The sequence below is a fragment of the Moschus berezovskii genome, chromosome 4 (genome assembly GCF_049115385.1).
Source record: "Moschus berezovskii isolate FMDL1 chromosome 4, NW_MosBer_1.0, whole genome shotgun sequence".
Lineage (NCBI taxonomy): Eukaryota > Metazoa > Chordata > Mammalia > Artiodactyla > Moschidae > Moschus > Moschus berezovskii.
Window position 1 is genome coordinate 102,759,930 of NC_142463.1, and position 15,212 is coordinate 102,775,141.

Below are 15,212 nucleotides of genomic sequence, written 5' to 3' on the forward strand. Positions count from 1 at the left end.
CCTCCCAGCTCTGAGAAGATGAGAATTATGTGGCCTGAACAACAGTAGACGTTTCACTCCTGAGATGAAGACGACTTTTTTTGAAAGGCACAAATACCAAAGCTGACTCAAGAAGAAACAGCCTAAATAGTCTTACATCTATTCTACTAATTGACAGAGTAGAAATTTTCCCAAAAAGGAAAATTCAAGCCCCAGACAGCTTCACTGATGAATTTTACCAACCATATATAGAAGAAATATGTCAATTCTCCAAGAACTCCTCCACGAAGCACACAAGAAAAGAGGACTTTGCGGGTCACTTTTCGTTGCCAGCATCACTAGACACCACAGCCAGAGGAAGTCATTAAACAATTCCTCAATGACACAGATGCGAAAGGCCTCAAGCATATTAGCAGATTGAATCTACAGTGTGCAAAAAGGATATTGCAACATGACCAGGTTGTTTATCCTATGAAGGTGAACTGTTCAGTATTTAAAATCACTTCATCATGTCAGCAGAAAAGAGAATGAAAATAAGCTAGGATCATCTCAATAGCTGTATATAAAGAAATTTCTTAACCTGTTTTTTTTTTTTTTTTTAAATGGCGCCTATACCTGCAGCCTACCTAATGATGAAGATTTGACTGCTTTCCCTCCAATATCAGAGGCCAGGCAAGGAGGCCACATATTCAGCTGTAGGTTCTGGCCACTCCAATACAGCGAGGAAAGTCACATATACATTTTGGAAAAGGAAGAAATAAACATGTCTCTATAGAAGACAGGATTATCTACAACCAACTGTATTTCCATCTACTAACAATGAATATTGCAAATTTTAAAATTAATTTCATTTACAATAAGACAAAAACAAACCCATGAAATAGATTTCTGTCGACATTTTTAGGATATGTATGCTGAACATTACAAAACCCTAAAGAAATAAAATGAAATAAAGAAATAAAATGATTTCTTAGTGATTGGAAAGACTTTCTGTGTTCTTGGATTAGAAAACTCAGTGTGGTTAGGATGTCCAGTTTTCCCCATACTGGGCAGTGGATTTAATTCAGCCCCAGTCAGAGTCTCAGCAGGGCTTTTGTAGCCTGATAAACTAGTCCCACAATTGAATGGAAAAGTTGCAGTTTTATAAGTTTTCCACAACTCTTCCATCAGCTCATCACTTGAAAATAGATGACTGTGTAAGAAGGTAGCGATGATGTAGTTTCAAGAGACAGTGGTAAAGTCTGGGTTTCAGACTCTCTTTTAGGTCACATTTCACAAGAACAAAACTAGAAATTTAAAACTAACATAATGTCCTCTATGTGCCTGATCAGTCTTTTGGGGAAAAATTAAGTAGATGGAGTGACTCCCTGGGCTATTTTCTTTGTTTTTTTTTTTTTATATTTAGTTGACCATTATAATCTGTATAATTGAGCATCAGCCTTAGAATTAAACTCACATGTTCTTTCTCCAAACTCCCTGCATATTAGAACATTAGAATTCTTTTGGTTTTACAAACATTCTAGAATTTTAAAACATTTTGCATCTAATATAATGCTGAAAACATGAAATCTACATAATGTATGCAGCATAACTAATATTAGAAGCCTGTTCAAGGAGCAGCCTGTGGGGTTAATAGAGTTTAATTTGCAAGACAAATGAATTCTTATTTCCTCCTAGGCACTCTGCTCTTCATTCTGGTAGGGCCACTTTTGAAGAATAGTCCATTAATAGATGATGAGAACCCTTGTTGGACAGGAGCAGTATCAGCCAGCAATGGAATCGGAGCCTTTCCACTCAGAGGGTGTTTCCCAGAATACAGAGCCCTTGATTAAAATGCAGCGCTTAAATAGTTCTGTGCAGGCTTCCTCACACAGCTACAGATGGGCAAGGGGGTAGGCGGCAGGAGGCACAAATGCTTTATCTCTGTGATCAACCAAGATTAAAGAAATAAAAATAGATAATCCAAATGCCCCCACACACAGTGGCTAAGTTTTTAAGTAAACCAAGACTTAATCCACACGTGGAAATATTCTGCGTTTAAGAAAAAATGTTTTCAAGAATCTTTATAACAAAGGAAGATCCTTATTCTAAACATCCTACCTGAATTTATCCAAAGAAAATTTAAATGATTAAAAGACTGAGAGGAACATGTTCAGTCAACAGTGGTTATCTCTGGTTGATGGGATTGCAGGTAGTTTATAACTGCCTGTGAGCTCAGCAGAGTCAGCGAAGCTGGCTTGAGAGTTGTTCAGCAGGAGACACCCTGGCATTTGGGATACCCTACTCTGCCTGGAAAATCCCATGGATGGAGGAGCCTGGTAGGCTGCCGTCCGTGGGGTCGCTAAGGGTCGGACACGACTGGGCGACTTCACTTTCACTTTTCACTTTCACACATTGGAGAAGGAAATGGCAACCCACTTCAGTGTTCTTGCCTGGAGAATCCCAGGGACGGGGCAGCCTGGTGGGCTTCCGTCTATGGGGTCACACAGAGTCGGACACGACTGAAGTGACTTAGCAGCAGCAGCAGCAGTCTTTGTGCTGACCGTTGCCTCGCTAAATGCCAGCGGTGTCCCCTAGTTGCTATGAAGCCAGCGGTGCCTTCACATTTCCTGAACATCCATAGATGAGCACTAGCCCTGACTGAGATCCCTAGGTCAGCTGCTCCCACAGTGGCAGGAGAGCATCTGAAAACGTGTTGACATGCTGATTACGGCCTACAGCAGAGGTCAGGGCTAGCAGAAGGCTGAGTGACGCCTCCAGCTCCATCTTTATTGATGACTTATGGACAGAAAAGAGGATTTGTAGCCAAATAGAAAACCAGATGACCCTGTCTTGTTTTCTCCCGGCCCCTCTGTACCTGGGGCTGGGGCTGACTTGGGACTCCCCAGGGTCAGGCGTCCCCTACTCCAGGGCAGGCGTGTGCCATGGAGGAGCCAGCCCTGGCTGGTCAGAGGTCTCCTAGAGGACGGGATTTGATTCAAGGAGGAAAACTGGAGTGAGCAGTTTGGGAAGTCAGATGTTTAAAACATGAAAAGAAGCGGAACTCTTGAGTGGCAGAGGTTTTGAGTTTCATGATCTTGATGTGCCAGTGTGTCTCTTGGGGCTGGCGAATCCAGGGGGACGGGTTCAAAGGCAGAGAGCCCGTTTGAGCGGGGCCCCTGCACACAGGCTTGCTGAGCAGGGGGTGGCCAGGGGCAGGGCGCGCGGGAGCGCCTCTCTTCCAGGAGGAGCAGGCCCTGCTGCCCAGCTCCGCACAGTGGGGCCGCCTGCACGCCCGTGACCGCTCAGCTCCACAGAGAAGGGCGCCCGCACACTGGTTTCTTCCACATTCCTGCAGAATGTAACGATTCCTGCAGCTTTTAAAGGGACTCAGGGCTTAACCTCTTATGGTGCCATTCTGAGGCTGTTCCACGGCATCCTCTCTTTGAACCTAACAAACCCCCCAGATCCTGTGGCACACTGCACGTCAAGGCTTTGAGTGCTTTTTACGTCACCTGTTTAGAAACTTGACAGAGTTCTTAAACCAAAATTTTGACCTTTTGTTCATGGGGCAGTGACTTGGACTGAGGTTTTTCATCTTTTTCTCAAACCACTCATTCTCTCAGTAGATGTTTGCGTATCTTGAGGAACTCTTGGTTTCTCAGCAACGCCCTGTGGTGGGACATGCTCCCAGGTAACGACCTTGAAGTGAAGGAACATGCTAGCTCAGCTCAGGGTATTTACATTAATAGAAAAGCCTGAGTCTTTGTGTTGGCCTTGAAGACTGACCCCATGCAGATGCTGGCCCAGGCCGTGACTTGCACGTGTGGCCCTCTCTGAGGGCTGGTTTTGGCCGTCCCCCTGGGCGTCTGGACCGCAGTGGTCAAGTGTCCGGCCCCTCTGAGGCTGCTGGCCGGGAGCTGGCGGGTTCTGTGGTCAAGCCCGTGTGAGGTGTCCGCCCGTCTGCACGGCATCCTTGTATTCTCAGGACGAGAAGGCCTGCCCGGAGGCAGAGAAGTCCTGCGGGTTGCAGTGTGGCCGTTTGCCTCTGCGCCCGCCCCTCCTGATCCCACGCTGCAGCCCAGGCCACTGTCTGTGCCCCTTCTCCTTGGCCTGCCTTCCTCCTCGGGCCAGCGTTCTGGGCCAGCGATGGCATTGCTTTCTAGCCCAGTGATGACTTTCTGGGATGGTCTCTAGCCTCCAGTGGGGAGACAGCAGCTGCGCTTGACCTCAGCAGCTGCACCCTGAGGTGTGTCCACCCCCAAACTGGTCAGCCAGGGCTCTTCTCTCCTCACAGGGAAAGTCTCCTCCTGGGTGGGCCACAGGCAGATTGGGACTGGCCTCGGGTGCCCTCTGTGCTTCCCTGAGGTCTGGCAGCCAAGCCCTTGCCCTCCTCCCTGGGCTGAGCACCTGCTGGACACTGGGGAACAGCATTTATCAGTACAAGTGTGGAATCTGTGCGTCAGACACAATGTGGCATACAGTGTCAGAATCACTTGAACAGCCTTTGGGTTCAAGCAGTAGGAAGGAAGGCAGATGGGGGCCAGGTCCTGAGGACCTTCTCGAGGCCCCACCTCGGGCCCTGGGACAGCAAGCATAGAGCACCGCGGGGACTCTTCTTGCAGCCACAGAACTGTGAGGAAATTGGGGCGGGGGGTGTTGTGAAGGAAGAGCAAGTACTTATAACCTGCCCTCAAACTAACATTTTTAAGTAAGTCAAACAGGATCTTTTATCCCAACTGGATACAGCCTGAAACCTTGATGGGATTACACTTGTGGTTTTGCACACACACACACCCCTGCCCCCCGCCGCCAACCTGCATAAGGATCTCTGAGCATTAGTATTGGACTCGTGAAATGTCAGAACTGTGTTGTTGACTCTCCCGCTGAGCTGGATGGGCAGAGCTTGTCCACAGGGCCACTGGGTCTGGTGCGCGGAGGTGTGTGTGTGTGGCCCGCATTCCCCACAGCCACCCACTGAGGCCCGTTTGCTGAGGGCCCACTCCACTTGGTTTGTGCCCCGAGGCCCAGGTCAGGTGGGCCCTCATTAGCACAGTCCAGGGTCGCCAGCAGCTGGGGAGGGATCCTGGGGCCACCGAGCGGAGAGGTCTAGTCCCCCCACACTCAGTGCAGCATCTGCCACAGGAGATGGGAAGATCCTCTGAGTGTGTCCAGGAAAGCCAGCGGTCCTGCAGGACCCCAGAAGGCTGTGCTGGGGATTCACTGCTCTGTGGCCGGGTGGAGTGGAGGCGTGGGGGTGGGGGGTCAGCTGGTTTCCCATTGACATGTTGGTTAGCTTTTTAAAATGTAAAAATCCAAGGTTTGAAATAATAGGGGCTGGACAGTGTTGGAACTTGAGAAGTAGAACTGTATCACCAGCCAGGAGATTCCGAACATTTTTTAGTTTTAATAGAAAATAATAGCCTATTTTGAACAATAATCTTTGCAAATCCAAGAAGAAACAAGAGTTCCTCTCCCCTCATAAAGTCTAGTTTGTGTCTGTTCAATTTAAATAGCTGCAACAGAAATACAAGTGTCTTTAGGTGATTCTGTTCTGCTCTTACCAACAGATGACAATCATGTCTTATGGTTTTTGATTTGACAGAATGGTTCATTTCATCGGCTTTCTAGCAGCCCATTTGATTCAATTTCCCTCTGCAGTGTTTTACTGAAAATGACCAAAATGTTCTTTTACATAAAGCTTGCGAGTCTGTGAAGGAACATTAATGTGCTGTGTTGTTTACATACTAACTTAATTGTAATTTAAATGCCCTTTTCATTCCATAAATATAGCCATAGGCTTTTCATTTCCTTCAAGCCTTCAGCTCACAGAGCAGTTTATATGTAAACTGGAGTCAGTTGCTTCATAAAGTGAATTTCTGGAGGAAATAATATAGTATATATCAAAATCTAGATAGGTAATGGGAAATTGATTGTGACAATACAATATTAGAAACATCTCCATAATATTTTATTTATTACACTTTCCACCTTTTGCTGTCAAGGGAAAATATTTCATCTTGCACCACGAACTCCAGTCTGTAGAGATTTTGGCCTCAATATTCTCACACAAATGAATATAGTGTGTAAGGTAGCACAATTTTCCCTGTGTAAAATCTTGCATAAAAAACAATTCATTTAAAGCATCTAAATGTTTCCAAATTATTGCAGGTAATTTTTACAGTTTAATTCCTCCAAGACATCATTTTAAATGAACCCATAATTCAATTTTCAGACTTTGCATTTCAAATTTTTATGTTGAAAGTAATTTCCTTTCTTGCTTAAGTTGTGCTCAGAACCAGATTCATAAAATGTGTATGATGTATGTCTGTAGAGTCAGTGACTGTTAGAAGCTTAATAACAAATATGCAAGAAAGAAATTAAATGATTTTTCTCTTCAGTAGTTCAGTTTACCATTGATTTCTAAGAGAAATGATTCTGACTTTGCTGCTGAGTTTCTTTTTCTTTTTTCTTTGAGCATTGTTTCAGCAGATAAAATTGACCTCATACCTGTATTTCGAGCCATTTGGTATATTTTGTTTTCGTATTTTCTTTTGGACTAGAAAGGAAGCGGAATAATATTCAAAGTAGATCTCATATTCTGATAATGTTCAGAGATTCTCTAAATATTGTCCCCTGAAGCCATGGCTTCCTTAAGACTTTTGACATCTTAAATTAATTAAGAGAAGAGTGGACAGCATAGCTTATGCCCTGCTAAGACTATTCAAAAGCATCCATGGTCTGGGCAGAGGGTGTTTTGAGCACAATGGGAAATGGCACCAGTTTTCACGCTTGCGAGATTTCCATTCTGATGGCTTGCCTCTGCCTTCTCCTGTGGCTGTGGGATTTTTCAAACTCTTTTGCATGTCTGCCCTTCAATAGAACACTCCAAGTATCCGGTTTTATTAATGTCCAGAAGCATAAATCACAGCCCCCTATTTTGTCATTCCAGTCATTTTAGTCACTAAAGGATTGCTTCAAGCAACTGAACTCGGCTGTTTTCTGTCTGAGTTTTAGCAGCCAGGTCATCTCAGGGGACTGGGAACAAGCTTTCTGCCCCCTTAACTGTGTTGAGTGGATGGCTTTAGCTGGAGCACTTTTTGTGATTGATGTACATTCCTTGTTGCTATATCTCCTCCTCGCAACAAGGTGATGCAAACTTATTTTTTTTAAAAAATCAAAATACGGCTCAAAGTTTTAAAATCTGAGATGGAGATGGGAGCAAAACTTATGGAGAAAATATATATAATTACTTTGTCAGTCATTTTAGGGGGATGAGTCATTCTTGAGATCAGCAAATATTGATAGTTCTTCCTTTCTTTATGGAAACTATTAAATGGAATTGATTAAGACACAGTTGGAATCCATAGTTTTAGTTGAATCTCCTACAGTGGTGTGTGCGAGAGAGAAAGACCGACTCTTCAGAGACCCTGGATTGCAGTGTTCAAGTCATAAATCTGGATGAAGTAAATAATGGAAGATTGTTAGGCTAAAGTTGCTTTAGGTAGCAGTATTTGCATGTAAGAAATACGAGCATGTAATCATAGAAGTGTCAATACAGCACAGCAAAAGTTACCCAGTAATGATATTAAATGACATGTCTCCCTTTTTAAACAGGGCAGATTATTTTATAGGGAATTTTGCCGATGTTATTGTAGCAATTACAATAGTATTTAAACTATTTATCTCTCCCCGCCATTCTGCCTGTCTTCTCTTTTTTCTTCCCATTAATCTTGTTTCACTTTGGTATCTAGAGTCCCCCTTCTTTATGTAGATCAGTGTTGTAGACCTCAAAAGATCTCAGTTGAGAAATATTTTTTTTTATTAAAAATTATTAATTCATGCAAAAAAAGCCCTAGAACTTGTTGGTTCCTGGCCATAATTGACTTTCATTCTGATTCTGAACGTTTGGGGCTCTGAACCAGTAATCCCCGGATGTGGGGTCCCAGCCTAGTGGTTCTCAAAGTGTGGTCTGAAGACCACCGGTGGGGCTGCAAGGCTTCCCCATGAGGCTCTGTCCCTGGGAAGGTCCGGTGCAGCCTTGATGCCAAATGTGAACATGTCTGTGCTTCGGTGCTTGGCACAGATTCATAATTTTGAACCTCAGTGCAAACCAGATGTCATTGCAATTCTGGGTTTCTTTGGAAGCCATGCGAGTCTTCTCATTCATCTTAGCAAAGCTGGAGGAAGCAAGTCTGTGGAAAACGCGGTGTCTGAAAGCCACTTGTTGACAAAAGGTGCCCTTCATAGCCTTGACTTCCATTACAGAGCTGGCTCCTGGTGGAATGAGGGTCACTTCTGGCTGCCAGAAGGTTGTGGTCCCTGCCGTGATGTAAGCCTGGTGGAAGTGGACAGAGCTGGGGCTCCCAGAAGGAGCCTGGAGTGAGAGAGCGTGCAGAGAAGCCCCCGCTTCTGTGCCTTATTGTTGTGTTTGAGAAGAGTGGAGCTGTGGCCTGCCAGTTAATGAATATCAAATGTTAGAAACGGAACACTCTCAACTTTCTCCTGCCTCATTTATTCTGGTACTGATTCCCTCTAGTGCCTTTTTCATTTTAGTCATTGTAAAACTCTGTTCTTTGTACCTTCTAGATCTTTGTTAAACATTTCTTGTATCCTCTTGATCTGTGCCTCCATTCTTTTCTGAGATTTTGAGTCATCTTTACCCAACGTTACTCTGAATTTTTTTTGGTAGATTGCCTACCTGCACGTCACTTAGTTGTTCTCCTGGGGTTTTATCTTGTTCCTTTGTTTGGAACATATTTCTCTGCTGTCTCGTGTTGTCTAAGTTTCCATGTGTGTGGTCGCCTTTCCACAGGCAGCAGGATTACAGTTCCTTTTGCTTCTGATATCTGCCACCTAGTGGGTGAGGCTGGTCCAGGAGATCGTTCAGGCATCCGGGTGGGAGAGACTGGTGCCTGCCTAGTGGTGGGTGGACCTGGATCTTGTCCCTCTGGTGGGCAGAGCTAGGTCAAGGAGTATGTTTAGAGGCATCAGTGGACTCCAGATGACTTTATTCAGCCTGTCTGCTGATGAGTAGTGTTGTGTTCCCATCCTCCTGTTGGTACTCCTGAGGCATCCCAGCACTGGAGCCTATAGGCTGTTGGGTGGGGCCAGGTCTCGGTGCCAAAGTGGCAACGTCCTGGAGAGCTTACATTGTTGAATATTCCCTGGAGCTCCTGCCATCCGTGTCCATGTCCCTACCGAGAGCCAGGATACCCTCCAAGACCTGCCCAGGTTTCTGTGGAGTCATTGCTTTGGCCTAGGTCCCAGTGCTCATGAAACTGTGTGTGCAGCCTCTAAAACTGGAGTCTCTGTTTCTCCCAGCCCTGTGGAACTCCTGCACTCACACCCTGCTGGCCTTCAAAGCCAACGCTCCAGTAGCTCCTCCTTCCTATTACAGATGCCCAGGCTGGGAAGCCTGGTGTGGGACTCAGAATTCTCCTGTGGGAGAACTGCTGCAATGTATTTTCCCGTTTGTGGGTAACCCACCCAGCAGGCATGGGATTTGATGATATCATGAAGGCACTCCTCCTGCTCTCTCTCTGTGTCTTCTTTGTCTTTGGAGGCAGAATATCCGTTTGGGTAGCTGCCAGTGTTCTTTGTTGATAGTTGTTTAGCACTTAGTTGTGATTTTAGTGTTTTCATAAGAAGAGGTGAGCTCGTCCTTCTACTCTGCCACCTTGTCCTGCACTCCTCTTCATTTATTCATTTCGTGAGAATATTCACATAGCTCACTGCAGAAATAATGTGTTTGGTTAAGGCCGGTGGCTCTGATGCAACTGGATGCAGGTATCATATGGTATATGCATCCTGTTACCTTGATAAAAACGAAAACAAATTCTATCTTTTCAAATACATTTGACTTCAATGTTTTTAGATGAGCAATTATAGTCTTATAGAATATTTCTTAGATTTCTTCTTCTCCCAGTCCATAGAGAAAGGCTGTGGGTGGTGAGTGCAGGTAAAAAGCAATTAGAACTTGAGAAGTCCAATTAGTTATGTTCTCTCCTCTATCCCACTCGTTCTTTTTTTTTTTTTTAATTTTAAAAATTCATTTATTTATTACTGTACTGGGTCTTCATTGCTGCACAGGCTTTTCTCTAGTTGGGATGGGTGGGCTTCTCATTGTGGTGGCTTCTCTTGCTGCAAAGCACAGGCTCTAGGCATATGGGCCCCTTCGTTGTAGTTCCCAGGCTCCAGAGCACAGGCTCAGTAGTTGTGGCCTATGGGTTTAGTTGCTTCACGGCATGTGGGATCTTCCTGGGCCAGGGATTGAACTCACGTCTTCTGTGTTAGCAGGCAGATTCTTTACCACTGAGCCACCAGGGAAGCCCTGTCCCTCCCACTCTGAAGTGTTGCCCAAAGGCCTGATGCCTTCTTCTTCCTCTCCCCTTTGATTCCTGAACGTGGAGGTCATCACATCTCCCTCAGTCTGTGCACTTCTCCAGCTTAGTACTGATCTTCTGCCTTGAAAGACCCTGCTCTCTAGCCTGCAGGACTAAGGTTAATAGGGAGGAGAAATATTAGGTTTGACTTCATCTGACAATCCTGTGCCCTCTAGATGGACAAGGGTCATTTGAGTCTCAAGGAAATTCCAGGCTGGAGTGTGTACCATCTTAATATATGCCAGTCCTCACCCAGGAAAAGTGACATCCCCATCACGGCAGGGGGTGTAATGCTTCTAAGCAGGTTCTAAGCCACATTACTCCTGGGATTCTGAGATTACATTGGGGTCCTTGGCAGAAAGGAACATCACAGAAGAGTGTTCTGACAGATGCTTGGAAACACTTGGTTCAGTGCCACCAGACCTCTCTCTCTCCTCTTAGCTTACACCTGGGATGCCTGTCACCAAGTCCCTTTGAGCAGTGACCTGAGCCCCCTGGTGGCAGAGATCCGAGCTTTGCGAGGGCAGCTGGAGCAGAGGGTTCAGGTGAACACTTGTCTGCGACTGCAGCCTGAACAGCAGTTGGACGGCGGTGCCGGCAGAGCCAGCCTCAGCTCCTCCTGATGTCAGCCAGAAACTCCCCCCAGCACTGACCCTGGAAACAAGCCGCCCTTCTTCCAAGGCAGAAAAGAAAAGGGAACCGTGAAGCCCTCAGCAATGGGAAGGTCCCCAGGATGTGTGTGGTGGAAGGGACAATATTGCCTCTTCCACACTCCTTAGGGTCAGGGTGAAGTCAAAGATGTTTCAGTACAGTGCCATGAGGGCATGGAGTTTAGGGTCAGATCCGGATTCTGAGTTTGCCACTTACATGTTGTTTGCCTTCGGAAAAGTGTTAAAACTCCTCAAGTATTTAAGCCTTAGCTTCCTCATCTTTAACATGAGGATAATAATAATATAAACTATATTGTGGAGCATTAAATGAAATAATTTACAAGTGCCTGACACCATAGTGAAGTGAAAGTGAAGTCGCTCAGTCGTGTCCGACTCTAAGCGACCCCATGGACTGCAGCCTTCCAGGCTCCTCTGTCCATGGGATTCTCCAGGCAAGAGTACTGGATTGGGGTGCAGTACTCAAAACAATTAACAGCTGTACAGCTGTATATGTTAATGCGTATACCTTATGTTTGTGGAGTGTTTTAAAATTTACCATGTTTTCAAATAATTTTTCAAATAATTTCATCAGAGCTAGTGCAGCATTTACCATCTCTGTATTTCACATGAGAAAATCTAGGCACTGAGACGAGTCACTGATATGCTGAGGTTTGTGGGAGTGAACAGGCCCGCCCAGGATTCAGAGAAGCTTTGATTTGCTGTGTTCCTGCCCCCTCGTTATGCTCTGTCTCGGTGTTGCTTCTCTTCCCTCTCAGGCTTTGCCCTCTCAGCGCCTCCCCACAGCAGCAGCCAGGACTCATCCCTGTCAGCTCAGTCACTCCTCCTCATCATCACACAGCAGAGAGGCCTGAGCTAGAAATCCGGTTCTAAGCCACATTTGCCTGAGTAGGATCATATCAATCTCTTCGTGATATTTTCCAGGTTGCGGTCTGGTCTCTAATAGGGCATCTCAAACTCACCAAGGCTTATGTCTCCTATTCTTATTCTAGTACATATTTTCTAGGACTGACTCATCAGAACAGTGATTAGAGTGCAGAGTTAAATCCCCATAAATCCACTCACTTCTTGATCAAATATTTTAACATATGTACTGCATGTTTTTATGCATATTTATGTTTAGTCACAAAGCATTGTATTAGACATACTGCATACAATATTATATTCAAATCTGGGATTAGAAAAATACACCTAATAATTTTTTCAAACTACAAGTTTTTTTCTCGTGGAACAGCCTTCACATCTTATTTCAAAATAAGTGATGAGTTTGCTGTTGGTTTTGATTGTGGTATATGGGTGATGACAGTATGAGAGGAGAGTCATGGTACCTTAGACCTCCAGTGGAGTGGTGTGTTCCAGGGTTCCTAAAGCTGTGGCTGTCTTTACTCCCTCGATTCGGTTGCCTCCCCTCCAGTTCGGGATGTGGGCATGAATTCTCCAGTTCTGGTCTTCCCCAGCTCCTCTTCTGCGGCTCCTGGCCCAGAGACCACAACCTTCAGTAGGACGAATGGTAAAGAGGGCAACCACAGGACTCAGGGTCTGATGACGGAAAGTTATTAGTACAAGTAACTTTTGGTTCTCTGTATACACATTATCTGAATTTAGAGATTTTTCTCTGCATGTCCCAAAGCCTTTAGCCCTGCCATTCCACCTCCTGTGGCTGCCTTTTTTGTCACTACTCTTCCTCCTATGGTTTTCCTATTGCTCTGGCATTGCTTCACTGTACTGGAACCTCTTCCTTCTTGAAAGTGCTCTCTGTATCCAGCTTAATTTCCTTGTCTGTGTCTTCTCAACCCCCAAATTAAAAAAAGAAATATTAATGTCTGTCCTGAATGTTTGTCAGTAAGGATAAAATTTACCTCCTGGCGATTTTATGATTATGAGATGCTGAGAGAAAGACTATAATAATGTAGAACCCAGAATATGTATGGACTTCACAGGTGTGCTTTCCAGAACTGTTGATCTTGTTTCTGACCTCTTTTACTATTTGATGTTCCTTTTGGATTGAACTGAGGGTGACTATGAATAACAGTGGGTTCTTTGTTGATGTGGTTTTATTCTTCAGAGCTGGGTTTGGATGCTTCTCCAGTAACGAAGAAGCCTCCCAAGCTGGAGGGTGATGCTACTGATGGCTCCTTCACCAATAAGCATGGCCGCCTCGTCATCAGCCACATTGATGACTATAGTGCCCTAAGAGAGCAGATTGGGGAAGGCAGACTGCTGGTCAAGAAGATAGCATCACTTGTGAGACCAGCCTGCAGCTTCTCTGGTCTTGAAGCCCCAGGCATAGAGGTAATCACATTTTAGCTCTTAGGTGCACCTTTTCCTTAAGCCCTTTCTTCTTTTGATTTTAGCTCCTTCTCCCACTATCTTTTTTCCTGCTGCATATCTCTCACCAGCTGAGGATGTATTTTCCATTTCCATCCAGCAAGGCCTTCTGTCTTCACCATCTTGTTTCACGACAAGCTTTGTTCTGTTCCAGATGTAGCTGACTCTGTATTTCCCCTGAGAACCACAGAAAAGCATGTGCAGCACTGCCATCCTCATCAGCAGAGCATGTTAAGCATCAGCATCCTTGCAATGCTGTTTGGTAGCTTATTATCTGCTAAAGTCACACTGGGATGTGATCATTTGTGGGCAGGATAAAATCACTTCATCAGTTGCCTGGGAATTGAGAATATTCATCCATATGGGTCAGATGTGTGGAAGGGGTGAGGAGAGTGGCAGCCTTGGACTTCTCTGCTCAGGCCGAGCAGGAGAGGAGAGCAGGCCACAAGGCTTCTCTGGAAAGGAGAACATGCCAGGTAAAGGGAGCAGCTCTCAGTCCTTCGAGCTACAAATGGTGCAGCCCATTTGAAGCATAAGGCCTGGATTTAGGGAAGGGCAGTGGGTTTAGGGAAGGGCAGCGGGGATGGGGGTACAGTGCAAAAATAGAGACCTTAGAACTCCAGAGCACGAAGCAGGACTAAAAGCTAAAAAGTGTGGAATCAAATGAATTCTTCCAAAGTGGGAGGCCCTTGCTGAGTCAGAGAACATTGGATTCCAGGTTAGAAAATAGTCTCACAGGTTCAAGCAAGCCTGTGGCCATACCTTGCTCACAAAGGAAGCTGAGGCCTGTGCTCTATGGCTCTAGGATGCGCATGTCTTCCGCCCCCTTTCCCAGGTGCTGGGCAGCGAAGGCATCCAGGAGCTGAGGAGCAGCGCCACCGCCCTGCACCACCGGCTGGAGGAGTCGGCCTCCCTCCTCACCATGTTCTGGCAAGCAGCCTTGCCAAGCTCCCCTGGTCCTGCGCTTGTGGACAAAGTGGTAAGAAGCCAGCATCCTCTACCGGTTCTGCCCCCTAACTAGCCTTCTAACTCCTCGGCCTGCAGAGCCTGAAGATCAGGAGCCAAATGGGCAGTTGGGAGAAGGGGACATGAGGCGTGTGTCCCTGGAGGGAGACCTCTCCTCCGTGGTGAGCGCTCTCTGTGCAGGTCTGAAAACATCCCTCTCCTCACAGCCTGAGCCCCAGGATAAGGAGCCAAACAGGAGAAGAAAAGAACACAGAGGAGGCAGAGACATGAAAACCCTGGTAACCCACAAATGTTCCATCCCTTTAACTTTCTGAAGTTCAGCTGAGCTGCGTTCAGGGCCATTTAAAACATCAACGCCTCCTTTTCCATCCTGAGCCCACTCCCACTCACCCCCAGGTCCACACAGGCAGACAGGATCACAGAATGTCACCAGGGGTGGACCAGCCCTTTTTGTCCACCCACTGAAATCCCAGAACAATTTCCACTTAAACCTGTGTCTCTGGGTCAAGCCTGAGGAGAGTCAGCCTCCCCCAGGCGCTTTCAGATCTCAGGCCACTCTGGTTGATGATCTTGGGTTAGGTAGATTTCAAAATCCCTCCTAGGCTTCTCACTCCAGACTAGTATCAATGATAACTTTAAGGGATCCAACTTTGCTAATTCCAAGTAGGAAGTATTTTGCCATCCTGAAGTTGGCAGATATATTTACAGACTTGTAGACTGTCTCAGGCCAGCCCTGTCTCCCCAGGCATAATATTCCTAATGACCAAGTTTTGATGCCCAAGTGATATAGCTATGTCAGCACTAAATCAGAGCTCTTACAGCTGGGAGTTTCAGTGTGGCCTGGACTCAGGTTCTCTGCAGCAGTTGGAGTGTGGCCTGTGCTCCTTTGCACAGGAGCTTCCAGGTC

General features: G+C 45.9%; 2 protein-coding genes across 10 annotated transcripts in view; one reads left to right on the top strand and one right to left on the bottom strand.

The window, feature by feature from the left end:
* Positions 1-15,212, bottom strand: part of LOC129556737 (myomegalin-like) — a 631,881-nt gene that overhangs the window by 413,772 nt on the left and 202,897 nt on the right.
* The window catches only part of LOC129535562 (NBPF family member NBPF4-like), a 204,382-nt gene that overhangs the window by 153,699 nt on the left and 35,471 nt on the right, over positions 1-15,212 (top strand). For 8 of the 9 annotated variants that reach the window (XM_088835694.1, XM_088835696.1, XM_088835692.1 and 5 more), the window contains exon 2: positions 14,175-14,318. The exons of the other annotated variant lie outside the window; for it this stretch is intronic. The gene's annotated coding sequence lies outside the window, so the exon portion shown is untranslated. The remainder of the gene's footprint in view (positions 1-14,174; positions 14,319-15,212) is intronic. 9 annotated transcript variants of the gene reach the window in all.